The sequence below is a fragment of the Neoarius graeffei genome, chromosome 13 (genome assembly GCF_027579695.1).
Source record: "Neoarius graeffei isolate fNeoGra1 chromosome 13, fNeoGra1.pri, whole genome shotgun sequence".
Taxonomy (NCBI): Eukaryota; Metazoa; Chordata; class Actinopteri; order Siluriformes; family Ariidae; genus Neoarius; species Neoarius graeffei.
Genome location: NC_083581.1, coordinates 62,206,075 through 62,230,717, shown reverse-complemented (window position 1 = coordinate 62,230,717; position 24,643 = coordinate 62,206,075). Strand labels below are relative to the sequence as shown.

The following is a 24,643-nucleotide window of genomic DNA, read 5'->3' as shown; positions in this document are numbered from 1 at the left end:
CGACCGACAGAGAGAGAGAGGCACACGGACCGACCGACAGAGAGAGAGAGGGCACACGGACCGACCGACAGAGAGAGAGAGAGAGGCACACGGACCGACCGACAGAGAGAGAGGCACACGGACCGACCGACAGAGAGAGGCACACGGACCCGACCGACAGAGAGAGGCACACGGACCGACCGACAGAGAGAGAGGCACACGGACCGACCGACAGAGAGAGAGGCACACGGAACCCGACCGACAGAGAGAGAGGCACACGGACCGACCGACAGAGAGAGAGAGAGAGGCACACGGACCGACCGACAGAGAGAGAGAGAGAGGGGCACACGGACCGACCGACAGAGAGAGAGAGAGAGAGGCACACGGACCGACCGACAGAGAGAGGCACACGGACCGACCGACAGAGAGAGGCACACGGACCGACCGACAGAGAGAGGCACACGGACCGACCGACAGAGAGAGAGGCACACGGACCGACCGACAGGAGAGAGAGGCACACGGACCGACCGACAGAGAGAGAGAGAGAGGCACACGGACCGACCGACAGAGAGAGAGAGAGAGGGGCACACGGACCGACCGACAGAGAGAGAGAGAGAGAGGCAGGCACACGGACCGACCGACAGAGAGAGAGAGAGAGAGGCACACGGACCGACCGACAGAGAGAGGCACACGGACCGACCGACAGAGAGAGGCACACGGACCGACCGACAGAGAGAGGCACACGGACCGACCGACAGAGAGAGGCACACGGACCGACCGACAGAGAGAGGCACACGGACCGACCGACAGAGAGAGGCACACGGACCGACCGACAGAGAGAGGCACACGGACCGACCGACAGAGAGAGGCACACGGACCGACCGACAGAGAGAGGCACACGGACCGACCGACAGAGAGAGGCACACGGACCGACCGACAGAGAGAGGCACACGGACCGACCGACAGAGAGAGGCACACGGACCGACCGACAGAGAGAGGCCCACGGACCGACCGACAGAGAGAGGCCCACGGACCGACCGACAGAGAGAGGCCCACGGACCGACCGACAGAGAGAGGCCCACGGACCGACCGACAGAGAGAGGCCCACGGACCGACCGACAGAGAGAGAGAGAGGCCCACGGACCGACCGACAGAGAGAGAGAGAGGCCCACGGACCGACCGACAGAGAGAGAGAGAGGCCCACGGACCGACCGACAGAGAGAGAGAGAGAGGTCCACGGACCGACCGACAGAGAGAGAGAGAGAGGCCCACGGACCGACCGACAGAGAGAGAGAGAGAGGCCCACGGACCGACCGACAGAGAGAGAGAGAGGCACACGGACCGACCGACAGAGAGAGAGAGAGGCACACGGACCGACCGACAGAGAGAGAGAGAGGCACACGGACCGACCGACAGAGAGAGAGGCACACGGACCGACCGACAGAGAGAGAGGCACACGGACCGACCGACAGAGAGAGAGGCACACGGACCGACCGACAGAGAGAGAGGCGCACGGACCGACCGACAGAGAGAGAGGCGCACGGACCGACCGACAGAGAGAGAGAGGCGCACGGACCGACCGACAGAGAGAGAGGCGCACGGAACCGACCGACAGAGAGAGAGAGGCGCACGGACCGACCGACAGAGAGAGAGGCGCACGGACCGACCGACAGAGAGAGAGAGGCGCACGGACCGACCGACAGAGAGAGAGAGGCGCACGGACCGACCGACAGAGAGAGAGAGGCGCACACGGACCGACCGACAGAGAGAGAGAGAGGCGCACGGACCGACCGACAGAGAGAGAGAGAGGCCCACGGACCGACCGACAGAGAGAGAGAGAGAGGCCCACGGACCGACCGACAGAGAGAGAGAGAGAGGCCCACGGACCGACCGACAGAGAGAGAGAGAGAGGCCCACGGACCGACCGACAGAGAGAGAGAGAGGCACACGACCGACCGACAGAGAGAGAGAGAGAGGCACACGGACCGACCGACAGAGAGAGAGAGAGGCACACGGACCGACCGACAGAGAGAGAGAGAGAGGCACACGGACCGACCGACAGAGAGAGAGAGAGGCACACGGACCGACCGACAGAGAGAGAGAGAGGCACACGGACCGACCGACAGAGAGAGAGGCACACGGACCGACCGACAGAGAGAGAGGCGCACGGACCGACCGACAGAGAGAGAGGCGCACGGACCGACCGACAGAGAGAGAGAGGCGCACGGACCGACCGACAGAGAGAGAGGCGCACGGACCGACCGACAGAGAGAGAGAGGCGCACGGACCGACCGACAGAGAGAGAGAGGCGCACGGACCGACCGACAGAGAGAGAGAGGCGCACGGACCGACCGACAGAGAGAGAGAGGCGCACGGACCGACCGACAGAGAGAGAGAGGCGCACGGACCGACCGACAGAGAGAGAGAGGCGCACGGACCGACCGACAGAGAGAGAGAGGCGCACGGACCGACCGACAGAGAGAGAGAGGCGCACGGACCGACCGACAGAGAGAGAGAGGCGCACGGACCGACCGACAGAGAGAGAGAGGCGCACGGACCGACCGACAGAGAGAGAGAGGCGCACGGACCGACCGACAGAGAGAGAGAGGCGCACACGGACCGACCGACAGAGAGAGAGAGGCGCACACGGACCGACCGACAGAGAGAGAGAGGCGCACACGGACCGACCGACAGAGAGGCACACGGACCGACCGACAGAGAGAGAGGCACACGGACCGACCGACAGAGAGAGAGAGAGAGAGAGAGAGAGAGAGGCACACGGACCGACCGACAGAGAAAGAGAGAGAGGCACACGGACCGACCAACAGAGAAAGAGAGAGGCACACGGACCGACCGACAGAGAAAGAGAGAGGCACACGGACCGACCGACAGAGAGAGAGAGAGGCACACGGACCGACCGACAGAGAGAGAGAGAGGCACACGGACCGACCGACAGAGAGAGAGAGAGGCACACGGACCGACCGACAGAGAGAGAGAGAGGCACACGGACCGACCGACAGAGAGAGAGAGAGAGAGGCACACGGACCGACCGACAGAGAGAGAGGCACACGGACCGACCGACAGAGAGAGAGGCACACGGACCGACCAACAGAGAGAGAGAGAGAGAGGCACACGGACCGACCGACAGAGAGAGAGGCACACGGACCGACCGACCGACAGAGAGAGAGAGAGGCAGGCACACGGACTGACCGACAGAGAGAGAGAGGGGCACACAGGCCAACCGACAGAGAGAGAGAGAGAGAGAGAGAGAGAGAGAGAGAGAGAGAGAGAGAGGGGGGCACACAGGCCAACCGACAGAGAGAGAGAGAGAGAGAGAGAGAGAGAGAGAGAGAGAGAGGGGGCACACCGGCCGACCGACAGAGAGAGAGAGAGAGGGGCACACAGGCCGACCGACAGAGAGAGAGAGAGAGAGGGGCACACAGGCCGACCGAGACAGAGAGAGAGAGAGAGAGAGAGAGAGGGGCACACAGGCCAACCGACAGAGAGAGAGAGGCGCACACGGACCGACCGACAGAGAGAGAGAGGCACACGGACCGACCGACAGAGAGAGAGAGGCACACGGACCGACCGACAGAGAGAGAGAGGCACACGGACCGACCGACAGAGAGAGAGAGGCACACGGACCGACCGACAGAGAGAGAGGCACACGGACCCGACCGACAGAGAGAGAGAGAGAGAGGCACACGGACCGACCGACAGAGAAAGAGAGAGGCACACGGACCGACCGACAGAGAGAGAGAGAGGCACACGGACCGACCGACAGAGAGAGAGAGGCGCACACGGACCGACCGACAGAGAGAGAGAGAGAGAGGCACACGGACCGACCGACAGAGAGAGAGAGAGAGGCACACGGACCGACCGACAGAGAGAGAGGCACACGGACCGACCGACAGAGAGAGAGAGAGAGAGAGAGAGAGAGAGAGAGAGAGAGGGGCACACAGGCCAACCGACAGAGAGAGAGAGAGAGAGAGAGAGAGAGAGAGAGAGAGAGAGAGAGGGGCACACAGGCCGACCGACAGAGAGAGAGAGAGAGAGAGAGAGAGAGGGGGCACACCGGCCGACCGACAGAGAGAGAGAGAGAGGGGCACACAGGCCGACCGACAGAGAGAGAGAGAGAGAGGGGCACACAGGCCGACCGACAGAGAGAGAGAGAGAGAGAGAGAGGGGCACACAGGCCGACCGAGACAGAGAGAGAGAGAGAGAGAGAGGGGCACACAGGCCGACCGAGACAGAGAGAGAGAGAGAGAGAGAGAGAGGGGCACACAGGCCGACCGAGACAGAGAGAGAGAGAGAGAGAGAGAGGGGCACACAGGCCGACCGAGACAGAGAGAGAGAGAGAGAGAGGGGCACACAGGCCAACCGACAGAGAGAGAGAGAGAGAGAGAGAGAGAGGGGCACACAGGCCAACCGACAGAGAGAGAGAGAGGGGGGCACACAGGCCGGCCGACCGACAGAGAGAGAGAGAGAGAGAGGGGGCACACCGGCCGACCGACAGAGAGAGAGAGAGAGGGGCACACAGGCCGACCGACAGAGAGAGAGAGAGAGAGAGAGAGAGAGAGAGGGGGCACACCGGCCGACCGACAGAGAGAGAGAGAGAGGGGCACACAGGCCGACCGACAGAGAGAGAGAGAGAGAGAGAGAGAGAGAGAGAGAGAGAGAGAGAGAGGGGGCACACCGGCCGACCGACAGAGAGAGAGAGAGAGGGGCACACAGGCCGACCGACAGAGAGAGAGAGAGAGAGAGAGAGGGGGCACACCGGCCGACCGACAGAGAGAGAGAGAGGGGCACACAGGCCGACCGACAGAGAGAGAGAGAGGGGCACACAGGCCGACCGACAGAGAGAGAGAGAGGGGCACACAGGCCGACCGAGACAGAGAGAGAGAGAGAGGCACACGGACCGACCGACAGAGAGAGAGGCACACGGACCGACCGACAGAGAGAGAGAGTCAGGCACACGGACTGACCGACAGAGAGAGAGAGAGAGAGAGAGAGGGGCACACAGGCCGACCGAGACAGAGAGAGAGAGAGAGAGAGAGGGGCACACAGGCCGACCGAGACAGAGAGAGAGAGAGAGAGAGAGAGAGAGAGGGGCACACAGGCCGACCGACAGAGAGAGAGGGGGGCACACAGGCCGACCGACAGAGAGAGAGGGGGGCACACAGGCCGACCGACAGAGAGAGAGAGGGGCACACGGACTGACCGACAGAGAGAGAGAGGGGCACACGGACTGACCGACAGAGAGAGAGAGGGGCACACGGACTGACCGACAGAGAGAGAGGCACACGGACTGACCGACAGAGAGAGAGGCACACGGACTGACCGACAGAGAGAGAGGCACACGGACTGACCGACAGAGAGAGAGAGAGAGAGAGGGGCACACGGACTGACCGACAGAGAGAGAGAGAGAGAGGGGCACACAGGCCGACCGACAGAGAGAGAGAGAGAGGCACACAGGCCGACCAACAGAGAGAGAGAGAGAGAGAGAGAGAGAGAGAGAGAGAGAGGCGCACACGGACTGACCGACAGAGAGAGAGGCACACGGACTGACCGACAGAGAGAGAGAGAGAGAGAGAGGCACACGGACTGACCGACAGAGAGAGAGAGAGAGGCACACGGACCCGACCGACAGAGAGGGGCACACGGACCGACCGACAGAGAGGCACACGGACCGACCGACAGAGAGGCACACGGACCGACCGACAGAGAGGCACACGGACCGACCGACAGAGAGGCACACGGACCGACCGACAGAGAGAGAGAGAGGCACACGGACCGACCGACAGAGAGAGAGAGGCACACGGACCGACCGACAGAGAGAGAGAGGCACACGGACCGACCGACAGAGAGAGAGAGGCACACGGACCGACCGACAGAGAGAGAGAGGCACACGGACCGACCGACAGAGAGAGAGAGGCACACGGACCGACCGACAGAGAGAGAGAGAGGCACACGGACCGACCGACAGAGAGAGAGAGGCACACGGACCCGACCGACAGAGAGAGAGAGGCACACGGACCGACCGACAGAGAGAGAGAGGCACACGGACCGACCGACAGAGAGAGAGAGGCACACGGACCGACCGACAGAGAGCGAGAGGCACACGGACCGACCGACAGAGAGCGAGAGGCACACGGACCGACCGACAGAGAGCGAGAGGCACACGGACCGACCGACAGAGAGCGAGAGAGACAGAGAGGGGCACACGGACTGACCGACAGAGAGAGAGAGAGAGAGAGGCAGGCACACGGACTGACCGACAGAGAGAGAGAGGCACACGGACCGACCGACAGAGAGAGAGACAGAGAGGGGCACACGGACTGACCGACAGAGAGGCACACGGACTGACCGACAGAGAGAGAGAGAGAGAGAGGCAGGCACACGGACTGACCGACAGAGAGAGAGAGGCACACGGACTGACCAACAGAGAGAGAGAGGCACACGGACTGACCGACAGAGAGAGAGAGAGAGAGAGAGAGAGAGGCAGGCACACGGACTGACCAACAGAGAGAGAGAGGCACACGGACTGACCAACAGAGAGAGAGAGGCACACGGACTGACCGACAGAGAGAGAGAGAGGCACACGGACTGACCAACAGAGAGAGAGAGGCACACGGACTGACCGACAGAGAGAGAGAGGCACACGGACCGACCGACAGACAGAGAGAGAGAGAGAGAGAGAGAGAGGCGCACAGGCCGACAGAGAGAGGCGCACAGGCCGACAGAGAGAGAGAGAGAGAGAGGCGCACAGGCCGACAGAGAGAGGCGCACAGGCCGACAGAGAGAGAGAGAGAGAGAGGCGCACAGGCCGACAGAGAGAGAGAGAGAGAGAGAGAGGCGCACAGGCCGACAGAGAGAGGGGCGCACAGGCCGACGGGGGGGGGGGGGGTGGGGGGGGGGCGCACAGGCCGACCGACCCGACAGAGAGAGGGGCGCACAGGCCGAGCCGACCGACAGAGAGATGGGGCGCACAGGCCGACCGACCGACAGAGAGAGGGGGCGCACAGGCCGACCGACCGACAGAGAGAGGGGGCGCACAGGCTGACCGACCGACAGAGAGAGGGGGCGCACAGGCCGACCGACCGACAGAGACAGGGGGCGCACAGGCCGACCGACCGACAGAGACAGGGGGCGCACAGGCCGACCGACCGACAGATGCCCCTTTTCCACCAAAGCAGTTCCAGGGCTGGTTCGGGCCAGTGCTTAGTTTGGAACCGGGTTTTCTGTTTCCACTGACAAAGAACTGGCTCTGGGGCCAGAAAAACCGGTTCCAGCCTAGCATCAACTCCTGCTGGGCCAGAGGAAAGAACCGCTTACGTCAGCGGGGGGCCGGAGTTGTTAAGACCGACAACAATAACAAGACCGCGAAAGATCGCCATTTTTAAGCGACGAGAAGCAGCAGCTGTACAAATGCCAAGTAATTTATTATTGTTGTTGCCGCTGCTGCTTCTTCCGTGTTGTTTTTGCTTTGATATTCGCGCCAAGGTTTATGCAAACGTAGCGCCGTAACTTCCGTATACAGCGACGTAATGACGTATGCAGCGACGTAATGACGTGGCTCCGCTTTGCCCCGCGAGCTCTGGAAAAGCAAACTGGTTCTCAGCTGGCTCGCAAGTTGAACGAGTTGTGAACCAGCACCAGCACTGGCCCCGAACCAGCCCTGGAACTGATTTGGTGGAAAAGGGGTAAGAGAGAGGGGCACACAGGCCGACCGACCGACCGACAGAGAGAGAGAGAGAGAGAGGGGGGCACACAGGCCGACAGAGAGGGGCACACAGGCCGACAGAGAGGGGCACACAGGCAGGCCGACCGACCGACAGAGAGGGGCACACAGGCAGGCCGACCGACCGACAGAGAGAGGCACACAGGCAGGCCGACCGACCGACAGAGAGAGGCACACAGGCAGGCCGACGGACCGACAGAGAGAGGCACACAGGCAGGCCGACCGACCGACAGAGAGAGGCACACAGGCAGGCCGACGGACCGACAGAGAGAGGCACACAGGCAGGCCGACGGACCGACAGAGAGAGGCACACAGGCAGGCCGACGGACCGACAGAGAGAGGCACACAGGCAGGCCGACCGACCGACAGAGAGAGGCACACAGGCAGGCCGACCGACCGACAGAGAGAGGCACACAGGCAGGCCGACCGACGACAGAGAGAGGCACACAGGCAGGCCGACCGACCGACAGAGAGAGGCACACAGCAGGCCGACCGACCGACAGAGAGAGGCACACAGGCAGGCCGACAGACCGACAGAGAGAGGCACACAGGCAGGCCGACCGACCGACAGAGAGAGGCACACAGGCAGGCCGACCGACCGACAGAGAGAGAGCGAGAGAGAGAGGCACACAGGCCAAGCGACCGACAGAGAGAGGCACACAGGCCGACCGACAGAGAGAGAGCGAGAGAGCGAGAGAGAGAGAGGCACACAGGCCAACTGACCGACAGAGAGAGGCACACAGGCCGACCGACTCCGACCGAGAGAGAGCGAGAGAGCGAGAGAGGCACACAGGCCAACCGACCGACAGAGAGAGGCACACAGGCCAACCGACCGACAGAGAGAGGCACACAGGCCAACCGACCGACAGAGAGAGGCACACAGGCCAACCGACCGACAGAGAGAGAGCGAGAGAGGCACACAGGCCAACCGACCGACAGAGAGAGGCACACAGGCCGACCGACCGACCGACAGAGAGAGAGAGGGGCACACAGGCCGACCGACCGACAGAGAGAGAGAGAGGGGCACACAGGCCGACCAACCGACACAGAGAGACAGAGAGGGGCACACAGGCCAACAGAGAGAGACAGACCGACACACAGAGAGAGAGAGAGAGAGAGAGAGAGAGAGAGAGAGAGAGAGAGAGAGAGAGACACACAGACCGACAGAGAGACACAGACCCACAGTGAGAGAGCGACACACACAGACCCACAGAGAGAGAGAGACATACAGACCCAGAGGAGAGAGAGAGAGAGCGCGAGAGAGACAGCGAGAGAGATACAGAGACCCACAGAGAGAGAGAGAGAGAGAGAGAGAGAGACACAGACCGACAGAGCGCAAGCCATTCAAACTAGATACATCTAGAAAATCAGTAGAAGGTCTGTGGAGTTAGAAAAAATAATAACTCAGTTTAAAGTAAATTAAGTATTTAAAACAGCTTTTTAAGCCTGTGCCAGATGATGGAGCGTGATATCCTTTAAAATAAATAAATAAATAAATAAATAAATAAATCAAACAAACACCTACCCCATCCCATGACAAAACACCTCTTTTTCTGGCTCTCATGTGAGAAGAGAGAGAGACAGGCACACAGAGACCGAGAGAGAGAGAGAGAGAGAGAGAGAGAGAGAGAGAGAGAGAGAGAGAGCTCTAGACATTCAAACTAGATACATCTCCCAGAAAATCAGCAGAAGGTCAGTGAAGTTAAATATTATATATTCAGGTGAAATTAAATGAAGTATTTAAAACAGCTTTTTAAGCCTGTGCCAGGTGATGGAGTGTGATATCCTTCAAATAGGCATAAAGCAAATGCTGTCTGACTTGCAAATGAAGAGAAAATCCTCTGTCTTAAACCAATCCACCTAACTACTGCCTCCAGTTTTTCATTTCACAACTAATGGACTGGGGTTTGAAGTGGTACGTGGCTCATACTGTGCTGTTTCGTCTCTAAACAAGTAACGAAATCAAGGCTCGGATCAAAGGCGCTGCAGTCTGGTGCGTAGAAATCCAGGCCGAGGATTGACAAATCAACTCCATTACACACACTAGCTTCCACATGGGATCTTCCCTACATGTTGCCTGATACTTCGTCGGAAAGCGGCTCCATTTGCAACACATTATTTACTGCTCTCTGCCTGCGAGTGCTTCGCACAGGCTCTGGCAGCCGCCGCTCCAAATTGCCCTCTTGGGTGAACTCGCAACGCACTCCGGCTCAAAAGATGGATTAACGCTATGCCAAAAACACTAACCAGATTACTTCTGTTCTGTCACCGTCTCCCTTAAGGCTTTCCTGGTTTGGAAAGCGAGGCAGAAATCCAGGATGGTAGAAGACATGATTGATGGGAATAAAGCTGCGAGGGGCAAGCGAACATCAGCAGCGCTGCACTCTCATAGCGAGCACTAATCTTCCATGTAAAACTCCTCTAATAAAAGACCCGAAGTGAAGCGGTGGCTATGAACGCTCGGCTGACCGAGCCAGCGAGATGACACGTTGTGAGAAAATGATTGGCGGTCGGTTTAACGGCGGGGAGCCACACAAAAGAAATCTGCTTTCTTTAGGGGTTTTTGTTTTGTGAAGCTGAGCACAATGGAATTGGGTTGGGGGTTGATCAAGAAAGATTCAAATACACCGAGTCACTCACTTTAGGAGTGAAAATAAGCACAGCAGTGACGAAGCATGCATGTCTGTGTGTGTCACTGGTTTTGCTCAAACACAGCTTCGCTCTGTAGGACCCGTGAGACGTCTTTGTGCCCTCTAGCCAGTAGGGAATGATTACTAATAGATGCCTCCTACGCTGTTTGACTGCCTCTCTCTGCAATTCGCAAAGAAGCAAGACATTATTTCACCATGCCTCACCCCAGCGCTAACGACTAAAGTGAGTCGTTATCCTACGCCTGCACAGAGCTGTGACATTTGTACTAGGAATACAGGGAATTTATTTATTTATTTTCCTATTATCTATGGAGTACGAAATCGTTCTTGGAAGAGAATGTTAACAGACAGAAAGAACGAACGAATGAACGAAAGGAAAGAGAAAACCCCACCCCATCCCATGACAAAACGCCTCTTTTTCTGGCTCTCGTGTGAGAACTGCAGAAAAGCTGCTGGTTGATTGATTTTAATACACATTTCCTTTAAACGTTTAATCAATGTCAAACTCCCACAGAGGGTTAAACCAATAACCTGATACTCTACACTCTACAGGACCTCAATAAAGGAAAACTCCTCCACTCCGAAACCCATTAAATATGATCATATTGAAGTATTTGTGAAAGAGTTGCTCCTGTGAGAAGCTGCTGGTTGTCTGTTGCTCGGAAGTCACACGGTAACATGATCTTTAAAGCCATTAAAACAGGAGATTTTGAAATTACGGGGTTATGAAATATCATTATACATTAATACAAAATGCTCCAGATGAAAAAAATTAAGCGGACTTCAGCTTAAAAAAACACCTTAAAGTTGTAACATCGGTATGTTGGGTCGTTTCTCCGGACGCAGCCATACTGGATTAACCAGATATACGGATGTATCAGGAGATGAAAACGAAAGCGGCGCTGCGTGACGTACATCTTCCTTATTCCGTCCTGGATCCGAGTCGTTTGTCTGAGTGGCTTCATTGAGTAAAGCGAGAAAACTTTACTCCTGGAAAAAGCAGGAAATTGTGCTTCTGTGCATTTTACAGAAGATTGTTTGGTAGAGGACTTGTATGAAAAAAAAAATCATCACTGGGAAGAAGCGAGACACGAGGCAGAAACGACAACTGAAGCCAGACACGATCCTGACGTTGTTTCACCACAAAACACCGGCAGCACGACATCATCCCGTGTCACGCATCGAACGGATGTTAGATAAGCAGGTATATATATATATATATTTCTTAAATAAACACACAAACTAGCCACTACTTTATCGTGATTCCTTTTATCTTCCCGCACTGCCATAATTTTTGTTGAGAAATGCAAATAAATTGACCGAGACGTCACACTAGACCATAATATTATATTACAGTCTAGTACAGCATGCATTTGTACACCGCCGCTGTGCTCGCAGAAAACGACATCACGCACAATGGAGTTATGGCGGCCTCCGACAAAAACAGTCCCGTCTATTTTCATCACATTCGTGGTTATATCGTTAAATTCAACATGCAGGGTTTTTTTTTTTTTTTAATATATAAAATGACAGACATTTAGCTCAACTGGTTTGTGAGATATTTTCTTTAATACAAGAAAAACACTCAACGATCTCAACCATAAGGCAAGACCTTCTTTTCTCACTCACCGTTATCCAGAGACATATTAATGAGACGTCCAGTGTAAAAATAGTGCAGACAGAACACATGTGGCTCAGAGTCCCAGAATGCAATGTGACGCAATTCGTGCCGTGTTATGCCACAGACCTGCAAAAGCAAGATGGCACTGATTGAGGACAGCGACACACATGAAATCTGAAGCTTTGGAAGCTGATCAGCGTGCACAGACGAGTGCACAGACTAACGCTACGTTCACACTGCAAGGCTTAATGCTCAATTCCGATTTTTTTGTGAAATCCGATTTTTTTGTGAGGTCGTTCACATTAACAAATATATGCGACTTGTATGTGATCCTCAGTATGAACGAAAGCGACCTAAAAGTGTTCCGTATGCGCATTGCAGGATACGACGACGTCACACGTAGTGAGCATGGCCAGTGTTTACGGAAGTAAAACCGCCCGGTTGCGGTATGACTCATCCAATCTAGCTTGAATAGCTGTATCCCCCCAAATGGAAATCAGCTCCCTAACCTCTGCGTCCTTCCATTGAGAAGATTCAGAACCTTCACAGCCCGAAGCGTCCCTCGCATTGATGTCATGCGCAGGGGTGCAGATACGTTTTTTTGAACTGGGAGGGACAAAAAACTGGGGGGGACAAAGCTGCCAGCAAACCAACCCCAATATGCCTGTCAAACTTGTTGTGGGTTACTATAGCAACCAAGCTCGAGCTCGCAACCTGTGCAGTCTGCGCAGCTCAACCAACCGAATATCAGTCTTTGTTTTGTTTTATGTGAGTTGTTGCAACTATGTATACACTGCTGTGCACCTCAATAAACCGAATGGTAACTAGTCTTTTGATTTTTCCGTGAGGTTTGCCTTATGCAAAGAAAGACAGCATAGACGTTTTTTCCTCCCTATAAGTGGGGGGGAACCAACCGAGCGAAATTTTAATCTGGGTGGGACGAGTCCCACCGTCTATCTGCGCCCGTGATTATGCGCCATGTTGTTGTAACTTTTTTGAGAGACCCGCCGCCTACTTCAGCGCAGAATAGTGACGTTTGTGGCTTGTTGATGACGTGTAAGTCGGATGAATGCGACCTGGCGGTTCAGACTGAAGTCGCATATGAAAAGAGCGGATAGGAATCGGAATTAGGACCACATATCCAAACGGCCTGGGTCGGATTTGAAAAAATCGGATCTGTGTCGTTCATATTGTCAATAAAAGATCGGATACAGGTCACATATGGGCGAAAAGATCGGATTTGAGTCACTTCAGCCTGCAGTGTGAACGTAGCCTTAGGCTACATCCACACGACAACAGCAACGAGATGTTATTTTAAAAAATATCGCGTCCACATGGGCAACGATCAGTAAAATATCAGGTCCATATGGCAACGCAACGCTTGCTGAAAACGATGCAATACACATGCCACACCTCTAGGGGCGCTGTAAGACGGTCCCTTCGGAGACACCAGAACAATAGAAGTAGTAAGGATGCATGTGCAGAAACTATTATGCGCGAGACTTCATATTAGCCACAAAGTCGGAAAAATCTGTTCGTAAAATTACGTTATAATGACCAAATACAATGAAAAGTATTTTTCCAGTCTCACCTGTGAAAGGTAATCCCATGTGATCTCGTTTGGACGGCAAACCTGTTGGTACAGTTAAATGCAGCACATGAATGAGGCATCTTTATTCGCCGCTTTGACCCATCCAATATGGCGGCGAGGATGACGTATGATTCTACGCGGAAGGCGGCGTCTTTAATGGTCCGGAATAAATTGAATGCTACACGTTGATGGATTAATTTGTTCTCCTACGCCCTTTTTGAGGAATGTATTGTAGGACTCAAACCAACATCTCAAGAGGTGAGATCGCTCCTTTTTTTCCCTATTTTTGCTGGCGGGATTGACTCTGTCCTAAGGGCTATTCTCCCTCTCGCTCACTTTGCACCATTACACAATAAATATTCACAGTGAAAATATTTTGTAAGCACGTTTCATGAACCAAGTTATAGGATTTGTTGACAACTCGCATCGAGTTCGTTACACTTCTACCCGGCGTGAAGCACTCACAGTCATGGTTGTGACGTCATCGTAAACAAATCCGTTCTACTCATCCAGACGACTTCGCAACGGCAACGTTGCCAGATCTTTCCACTCTGGAACCCGTTCTCAAAAGATTGCGTTTTGGGACACCCAAAACGCCGGTGCCGTGTGGACGCCAGGCCTAAACGATAAACAATTGTATCGGATTCACCTGAATCCGTTGCCGTGTGGACAGGGCCTAAAAGACTAAAGCGCCGCTGCATCGCTCTCTTTAGGAAGACATGACATGAGGGATAAATCCTACTGGCTACTCTGTATATGGGTAATGCACCCATATAACTTTTAACTGATGTGAAATTCAACTCAGTGGAAGGTTACAAGGGTGGATCTTTTTTCCTTTAACAAGGTGTTACAGGTCTAATAATCCCAATACGTCATTATCCGTGTTGTTTTCGAGGAACGTTAACCCTGAGAAAGGTGTCAACAGATACCTCCTATAGCAATGCTGTTCAGAAAAGCAGGTCGCTCAGAGGTGAAGGAAGAAATCGCGCACAAAGGATTCACACATCTCGATATAACCTGCAGGTTAAACCTGAAAACATCATGATGGACAACGCCACGCAAACGGTGCTTACCAAGCAGCCGACGACACGGTGCGAGCACACCGACTCACTGGAAGCAAACTTGTGTATTACACAACATGCCTTGCTTGAGAAGCGCGCATGTGTGTGTGTGTGTGTGTGTGTGAGAGAGAGAGAGTGAAAATGATTGTGTGCGCTCCTCCAATCACACGCTGCTGAGAGCTCCATTTGGTCATGGTGCAACACAGTGGCAGGTGGCCATACAATCCAGCCAGTGTCTCCTGCACACTGAATGGCCCCAACACAATGACACGCTTATGATCTTATTCAATAGCATGGGGGAAACTTCCAATTAAACAAGCGCCCTTTGTGAAACGGTGTAAAAGAAATAAAAACACTAAAACAAAAATGCTTGAATGAAAGAAACGTATGAAATAAAGGCCGCAAAACAGCTCAGGCTGGCACTTAACGTTTCATGTTTGCTCTCGAGCCGTCCAACATGACAATATCTCCATATTACGATAAGTCACGGTGCACTTTTTGGAGAGATCCTGGGCGTCGTCGTTACTTTTATAACGTTCACCGATTCCCCAAATCTCTTACACGCAGTATAATGTGGCTAATTAGAAGTTAAATATTTTTGCATTGAAGATTTGACTTACACATTTCTAAAAAGATACTCATAGCATGTGTGTCATAATACAATGCAGGGGAAAAAATTTAATTATACACTTAAACGCAGGAAAAAAAAAAGTACAAAATTGAACAAAAATCAGCTTCCCGCAATTACCTTAGGCTACATCCACACGACAACGGCAACGAGATTTTAAAAAAATAAAATAAAAAATATCGCGTCCACATGGGCAACGATCAGTAAAATATCAGGTCCATATGGCAACGCAACGCTTGCTGAAAACGATGCAATACACATGCCATACCTCTAGGTGCACTGTAAGACGGTCCCATCAGAGACACAGAACAATAGAAGTAAGGACGCATGCGCATAAACTATTATGCACGAGACTTCATATTAGCCACAAAATCAGAAAAATCTGTTTGTAAAATTACGTTATAATGACCAAATACAATGAAAAGTATTTTTCCAGTCTCACCTATGAAAGGTAATCCCATGTGATCTCGTTTGGACAGCAAACCTGTTGGTACAGTTAAACGCAGGCATCTTTATTCTCCGCTTTGACCCATCCAATATGGCAGCGAGGATGACGTATGATTCATTGAATGCTACACGTTGATGGATTAATTTGTTCTTCTACGCCCTTTTTGAGGAATGTATTGTAGGACTTAAACCAACATCTGAAAAGGTGAGATCGCTCCTTTTTTTCCCCTATTTTTGCTGGCGGGATTGACTCTGCCCCAAGGGCTATTCTCTCCCTCTCTCTCTCTCACTTTGCACCATTTCACAATATATATTCACAGTGAAAATATTTTGTAAGCGGGCAATTCCATGTAAATGTCAACCTCACCATGCAAAAATAAAGCAACATGTAATACATCAAAACCACTCCCAGAGATATCACCTAGGCCTGTATTTTACAGATGTGAATAAGTTGAACCAATCTGTAACCAACCTAATATGTCACTGTCAGTCTTTCTTTCTTATAATGTAAACCCCAAGCTAAAATCAACTTTGATCATGTACAATTCTATATTATTGCCACAAGCCACAGAAATGTATGCTAAAATCCACAAAACAGCAAAACAATAGCCATCCTAAATATTATTTAAGAACTTTGATAGTTTTAGCTGATATTTAGAGAGTTTTTCAAAGGGTTATGGTGGTTAAATTGCTGATTTTCTAAACATATGCCATGTCTATTTCAGACGCGTCACATCCATAACGCTGACTTTTCCTTCCGAAACTCTGCATGAAATACAAAATATTTTAAACAAAGATTTTTTAATATTCACCTTGGACCCCTCTATCAAATGGATATCTCCATTTCGACATTAGGTTTACAATTTCACAGAGTTTGATAAAAATGTACAGTCACCCAAGAAAAGTGATACTTTTTCTGTCACATCCATAACGCATCTTTTATTGGCATTTTCTGGCATGCCCTAGATGTACTATGGGAATTGTTCTTGTTCTATCACTTCTCCAGTATGGTACAGCCTTAAAATATGCAACACCTGTTTAAATACTGGGAGACAATAAAACATGCACTGGGTCATTTGTTGCCATTTTGAGTTCAAGTGTCACGTCCATAACGCTGGAATTGCTCAAGCGCGTTTCATGAACCAAGTTATAGGATTTGTTGACAACTCGTATCGAGTTCGTTACACTTCTACCCGGCGTGAAGCACATGTGGTTGTGACGTCATCGTAAACAAATCCGTTCTACTCATCCAGACGACTTCGCAACGGCTCCGTTGCCAGATCTTTCCACTCTGGAACCCGTTCTTAAAAGATTTCGTTTTGGGGCACCCAAAACGCCGGTGTCGTGTGGACGCCAGGCCAAAACGATAAACAATTTTATCAGATTCACCTGAATCCGTTGCCGTGTGGACAGGGCCTTAGAGTTTCTAACTGGTGACAAAATCTCTAATCTCTCCAAAAAGTGCATCGACAGGTTTGTGTTTCACAACAGCGATATAGTGTCATCTTTCTTTGTGATACGTTTCCATACTTTTTTTTTTTTTAAACATTCAAACTGTTTCCTAAGCTCTGCAGCTCTTCTTCCATTACAGTCAAAAACATTATGTTGTGCTGTCGGTAGGACACAAAGTCATGCAAAAGACACACAGATGTTTTAAGACCACATCTGATCACCATCTGTCTTCTTTAGAAGAAACAGTCGACATGAAACGCGCTCCTTTTTCGCTCAGTTTGGCCACCACTTGGAAACTTTTCTTAAAAAAAAAAACACCACCACAGGAATACTAAAGCAGGGTGTCTTTAGCTAGCAACACTTCTCAATGAGGGGGGAAAAAAACAAACAAACAAAAAAACACACACTCAAGTCACCCTTCTGATCAATTTCATAACCATTACCTAAAATAATATTAGCCAAATGTGTACCAACTTGCCAAGAGCTCTTATGCTGTTAAAACACAGTAGTTGGAGAAAACCAGACACACAAATAAAACTGTAATCATTTAAACCCGTTCGATTTCACACTAAACTCTAAATAAGACCTATAATGAATAGACATATTATGGCTCTCCATCAGCTTGAAATTGCTCATAAACACAGGATCAGCATCTGATCAGGACTGAGCGTCCCATGATAGTATCACCACAAGAGGAGTGTTCCAGGTATATGAGGTACAATTTAGGTCTCGAAAGGTACGGTGTGTTCGACATTTGAATGATTCCTGCCCATGTTGACAAAGCTCCGCTCCCAGGATCCTAACACTACGTTCAGACTGCAACCTGAAACGACCCATATCCGATTTGTTGTGAAATCCGATTTTTTTGTTAGGCCGTTCACATTACCAATTATATGAGACTTGTATGCGATCTCCAATATGAACGGAAAACGACCCAAAAGTGTCCCGCTTGCGCAAATTGACACGTAATAAGCACATCTACGTAATATGTAAACAAAAAAAAAGCGCACTCTTCAAGTTTGCAAGTAAAGCATGGAGATGAGGCGAGACCTGGCGATGTGGTTTTTGTGGCGGCGGCGGAACTCGCACAATAATCTGATTAATGTGGGCAGCAGACTAATGAGACCGAAGGTGTCAAATTACTGGAAATTTCCAGAACAATCTTATAATCTTGTAATACAGGATGGTTTAAGTTATAAATCAGTTATAGAAACTCTTTTATTTAATCAGGCTAACAGATCAACATCCAGGTCCCTACCAAATCCACCATTAGCTTGATCAATTCTATAAAAGTCTATTTAAATTCTGAAAACTGTACAAATGTTGTTGCTTTCCACCAAAGAGGCGGGATTAGCCAACGCAGAATAGTGATGTTTGTCTCTTGTTGATGACGTGTAGGTCGCATGAATGCGACCTGTCCGGTCAGACTGCAGTCGCATGTGAAAATATCGGATACGCATCGGAATTAGGACCACATATCCAAGCAGCCTGGGTCGCATGTGAAAAAAATCGGATCTGTGTCGTTCAGATTGTTAATAACAAATTGGATACAGGTCGCATATGGGCAAAAAAATCGGATATGGGTCGTTTCAGGGTGCAGTCTGAACGTAGTCTAAGTGACCCATATAGTGTCGATAAAATGACGGACACGATATGCATCCAAACACAAATTGGGCCGGACGTCACTTCTCCAAACGGGTTTTCTTGGCAACTTAATAAAACTTTTGCTAAATGCCTTAACCTATAGTTTTTGATCAAGTTCTACATATCGTCTGGGTTATTTGTACAATAAGGAACGCAAGTAAAGAAGTAAATAAATAGCACCTTTGCATGCTTGAACTCTGTCTCTACAGCTGGGTTTACACTTTCGCAGTTACAGATTAAAATCACACATCATGAAGAATTATTTTGTTGACAAGTTTGGCCGTTTTAGAACGGTTAAAGCGATGTGCTCGCCTGTGGCTGATTTAGTGCCACTGCAACCAACGACAGCCGACAACAAAGTTCTGGCAGTATCAGAAATATTTTAATCCAAATCTCAAGAGTGCAAATGCTGCGATCACACTTGTCTAAAATCCACCAAGAGTTGAGTAAAAGGATTGAGTAAAACTTACAGAATTGGTTAAAAAAAAAAAACACCCAAATAGTACCTCATGCTACTATTTAAGGATGTTTCTTTTAACACAAAGTTCTGCGCAGATTGATGACGTAAGCCGAATGTTTTAGTTTCTTTAATCACAGCTCTATCATTAAAACATCTCCACTGTATAATCCGACACGGAGACCATGTTACAGCACAGTCTGCTACAAAATTCAGGTTTTATCAATATACAGTGCGATAAGCAATAATCTTAAAAGCTGAAAGAACAGCTTACAAAGAATATCTTAACTTTGATGATGATTTGGGGAATCTGAGCCTGGATCTAACACACTTGAGCCAAAATAGTTGTTTAAGTAGTGAACACGTGTTTTTGACTGACACACATCAGATCCTGCATGTAAACACAGAACACAAGTGTCTTAAGGCTTGCTGTGAGCACGGCTGTGATGTTTCGCATAACTTAGAAACAAAAGAAGCGTGTCGAGAGCTTGTAGGTTACTCTGAGAATTAATCAAAAAAATTTTTAAACAAATAAAAACAGAGGAGGATCGGTGCATTCATAATGACACTTGATAGCTTGTAATGATCTTGATCACCAAGTCATAAAAACAACAATAATTATTATAACCATCAGTCAGTGTTTGAGTGAGCACTGAGCACCACACGCTCTCATTTTACTGCTTATGATGTTTTGGGGAACCTGAACCAGGATCTGGAACATTTTACAATTCAAACCATTTGCACTGAAGAAGTGTCATGTTAAGTGACGTGACTCAAAAGCACAGAAGACAACCTGGCCACTGTGTCTCTGATGTTTTGCATAATTTAGCAACAGAAGCTTGTAGAGGGAGAGAAGGTTTGGATGCTGGATGTTTTGGAAGCTGGACACTCATTTCTGATGTCAGTATCATGAAATAAAATCAAAATAAAATAAAAGTAGAATCTCTGCATGCACAATGAAAGCTGACCAGCATGTCATCGAAAAATAGGAAGAATCCTAAACATCATTTAGTCCCGGAGATCTCTGGAGTCCACTTTGAGAATCACAGTGCTAAGAAATGTGTGTGAGATTTTAAAAGAAAAGAAAGACACGCAGAAAGAAAGAAAGAAAGAAAGAAAGAGAAAGGAAGGAAGAAAGGAAGAAAGAAAGAAAGAAAAAGGAAGGAAGGAAAAACAAGAAAGAAAGAAAGAAAGAAAGAAAGAGAAAGGAAGAAAGAAAGAGAAAGGAAGAAAGAAAGAAAGAAAGAAAGAAAGAAAGAAAGAAAGAAAGAAAGAAAGAAAAAGGAAGGAAGGAAAAACAAGAAAGAAAGAAAGAAAGAGAGAAAGAGAGAAAGGAAGGAAGAAAGAGAAAGGAAGGAAGAAAGAAAGAAAGAAAGAAAGAAAGAAAGAAAGAAAGAAAGAAAGAAAAAGGAAGGAAGGAAAAACAAGAAAGAAAGAAAGAAAGAAAGAAAGAAAGAAAGAAAGAAAGAAAGAAAGAAAGAAAGAGAAAGGAAGGAAGAAAGAAAGAAAGAAAGAAAGAAAAAGGAAGGAAGGAAAAACAAGAAAGAAAGAAAGAAAGAAAGAAAGAAAGAAAGAAAGAAAGAAAGAGGAAGGAAGGAAAAACAAGAAAGAAAGAAAGAAAGAAAGAAAGAAAGAAAGAAAGAAAAAGGAAGGAAAAACAAGAAAGAAAGAAAGAAAGAAAGAAAGAAAAGGAAGGAAAAACAAGAAAGGAAGAAAAAGACAGGCAGAGCAACAGACAGAAAGAAAGAGAGAAAGACAAGTAGATAGATAGATAGATAGATAGATAGATAGATAGATAGATAGATAGATAGATAGATAGATAATGAATGAATTGAAACAAGTGGCATGTGAAAGCCCAGCTGCTGGAGAGAGAAAGAAAGAGAAAAAGAAAGGAAGGAAAAAAGAAAAAGAACAAGAAAGGAAGGAAGAGAAAGGAAGGAAGGAAAAAAGAAAGGAAGGAAGCAAGAAAAGAAAAAAGAGAAAGAAGAAAGGAAGGAAGGAAAAAAGAAAGAAAGAACAAGAAAGGAAGGAAGAGAAAGGAAGGAAGGAAAAAAGAGGAAGGAAGCAAGAAAAGAAAAAAGAAAGAAGGAAGAAGGAAAGAAAGAAAGGAAGGAAGAGAAAGTAAAGAAAGGAAGAGAGAAAAAGGAAGGAAGGAAGGAAGGAAGGGAAAGGAAGAAAGAGAAAGTAAAGAAAGGAAGAGAGAAAAAGGAAGGAAGGAAGGAAAAACAAGAAAGGAAGAAAAAGAAAGGAAGGAAGACAGGCAGAGCAACAGACAGAAAGAGAGAAAGACTAGATAGATAGATAGATAGATAGATAGATAGATAGATAGATAGATAGATAATCTAATGAATGAATCGAAACAAGTGGCATGTGAAAGCCCAGCTGCTGGAGAGAGAGAGAGAGAGAGATGAGTGGAAGAGAGCAGATGGGTGAGACACAAACCAGCTGAAGCCACAGCAGCAGCAGCAGCAGCAACAAGAAGAAGAAGAAAACAACAAAAGCACGCGCCCAGGAGCCTCAACAAGTTCAACATGCACAAGAAGACAAAAGCTTTTTCCAACTTCTAACCTCATGCTTTCCTTCCCCTCACACAGGCAGCTCAAACCGCCCGGACCTGCCTGCAGCAGCCATGATAACCAGCATCATCCCTGCCTGCTGCTGCTTAGCTAGCTAACCCACCTCTCAGCACCACGGTGGCTAATCAGCAAGCCCCGAACACTGCTAGCTAATAGCCAATGATTAACACGCAGGCTAATTGCAGCAGCCACTGCGACCGAATATCGACACACGGACGAAGAAAGACGCTGTCGGACACGCTGACGCCGGAAGTCGTAAATGTTGTAAACTTACCTTGCGTCTTGCTCTACAACATCAGAGATTTGTTTGAGAGGGGCTGCGAGCAACAAAACACAAAGCGGCAGAGCAGGTAGCCTATAGCTAAAGCTGTAAAGCTAGAATAGCTAGCGGGCTGTAGCTGCTCTATGAGTGGAAAATGAAGTAAATGAGTGATTCACTAACGTCAGGGAGCGACTTTAATCATTCGGGAGGAAAGCTTTATAGGTGTGAGTGATGGGATTGTGGGGTCTCTGTCCTTCTTCAGTAAGAAAGAAAAAGCCCTGCATGAGCAAGCTCCTCCCCTCTCAGCCAGAGGGACGGGACAAAGCCCCGCCCACTGCCAGTGTCCTAAACCGGGATTGGCTGTATTTGCTGCTGTGAGCTCAAGAGCATCCAATGAGCTGAGGGCTTTTGTGATTTAAAAACGCGTGCGTGAGCGCGCGCGCGTGTGTGCATGCCATAGAGAGTGTGCGTGTGTAGTAGTAGATTAGGCGCGTGCGCGCGTGCGCTTTGTTGTCAATTCATGAAGATTTTTGTTGTTGTTGTTGCTGAGGAGATTTTTAACCTCAGCCTGTCTGCTTTCATTTTAATGTTTTAAAAACAACTCGTTTTTAAAATACGTCCTTAACCTAATAGGTGACATTTAGAGACAAGTGAATTACAACCTGAAATTTTTTTTTTCAGTTTTATAAATACAGGAATCCATAAATCATGAGATAATACCATAACAGAAACTATGATGGGTCATCCAAGATGTTTCTCTCTGTGACAAATAAAAGCTTTTTCTTCTTTGTATTATATAGATATTGACAGGTGACCTGCCTTGAAATAAAGAAATAAGGCCAATTTGCTTTTGTTGTTGTTGTTGAATAAAAACACAATTTTATATTTCATTCCTCCAGGTTCATTTGTGATCAGAAAGTCCCAGCAAAAGTGAAAGGTAAGATGTATAAGACAGTAGTGAGACCAGCTGTGATGTACGGATTGGAGACCGTACCCTTAACGAAGAGACAGGAGGCAAAGTTGGAGGTGGCGGAGTTGAGGATGTTAAGGTTTGTGATGGGAGGTTGGACAGGATAACGAACGAGCACATCAGAGGGACAGTACATGTGGAGAGCTTGGGAATGAAGCTAAGAGAGATGAGACTGAGATGGTATGGGCACATCCTGAGAAGAGATGCAGAGCATGTGGGAAGGAGAATGTTGAGGATGGAGCTGCCAGGCAAACGAACATGAGGAAGGCCAAAGAGAAGATACATGGATGTGGTGAGAGAGGACGTGAAAGTGGCAGGTGTAGTAGAGAAGGATGCGGAAGACAGGGAGCAATGGAGACGAAAGATCCACTGTGGCGACCCCTAATCAGGAGCAGCCAAAAGAAGGAGAAGAAGATTCCTCCAGGTTCTCCAGTTTCCTCTCATCTCCCAGAGCATGCTGGTAAATTGTTCTTGTGTGTGTGAGTAAGGTAAACATCAAAAATACACGACTTCTTGTCCCTTCTTCCTACTCATTTGTATGCCTCAAATACCCTAAAAATATACATGGGAAGGAAGTTATTGAAGGAAACCTATTTCAGATATTGAGCCTTGATGTGACCTCGACCCTGTGTGGATCACTTCCAAAACTAATCAGCTCACCTGCTGGTTACAATGATCTTTCCATATAAATCCTACTCACAGTGTCCTCCAGGATTCCTGGCACTCCTTCCATCCATCCATCCATCCATCCACTATCTGTAGCCACTTATCCTGTTCTACAGGGTCGCAAGCAAGCTGGATCCTATCCCAGCTGACTATGGGCGAGAGGCAGGGTACACCCTGGACAAGTCACCAGGTTATCACAGGGCTGACACATAGACACAGACAACCATTCACACTCACATTCACACCTACGGTCAATTTAGAGTCACCTGTTAACCTAACCTGCATGTCTTTGGACTGTGGGGGAAACCGGAGCACCTGGAGTAAACCCACACAGACACGGGGAGAACATGCAAACTCCACACAGAAAGGCCCAGAAAGGCCGGCTGCTGGGATCGAACCCAGGACTTTCTTACTGTGAGGTGACAGTGCTAACCACTACACCACCGTCCTGGCACTCCTTATAAAGATTTTTTTAAAAAAGGGTTAGAAAAAAATCCGGCAGCACAGTGGTGTAGTGGTTAGCGATGTCACCTCACAGCAAGAAGGTCCGGGTTTGAGCCCCGTGGCTGGCGAAGGCCTTTCTGTGTGGAGTTTGCATGTTCTCCTCGTGTCTGCGTGGGTTTCCTCCGGGTGCTCCGGTTTCCCCCACAGTCCAAAGACATGCAGGTTAGGTTAACTGGTGACTCTAAATTGACCGTAGGTGTGAATGTGAGTGTGAATGGTTGTCTGTGTCTCTGTGTCAGCCCTGTGATGACCTGGCGACTTGTCCAGGGTGTACCCCGCCTTTCACCCATAGTCAGCTGGGATAGGCTCCAGCTCGCCTGCGACCCTGTAGAACAGGATAAAGCAGCTAGAGAAGATGAGATGAGATGAGAAATTTATTCAGAGAAAAACAAA

The 24,643-nt window shown here is 49.6% G+C and overlaps 1 protein-coding gene across 1 annotated transcript in view; it reads right to left on the bottom strand.

The window, feature by feature from the left end:
- The window catches only part of rerea (arginine-glutamic acid dipeptide (RE) repeats a), a 351,957-nt gene extending 329,690 nt beyond the window's left edge, over positions 1–22,267 (bottom strand). Inside the window, exon 1 of the mRNA XM_060938298.1 lies at positions 22,123–22,267. The gene's annotated coding sequence lies outside the window, so the exon portion shown is untranslated. The remainder of the gene's footprint in view (positions 1–22,122) is intronic.
- Positions 22,268–24,643: the final 2,376 nt, after the last annotated feature.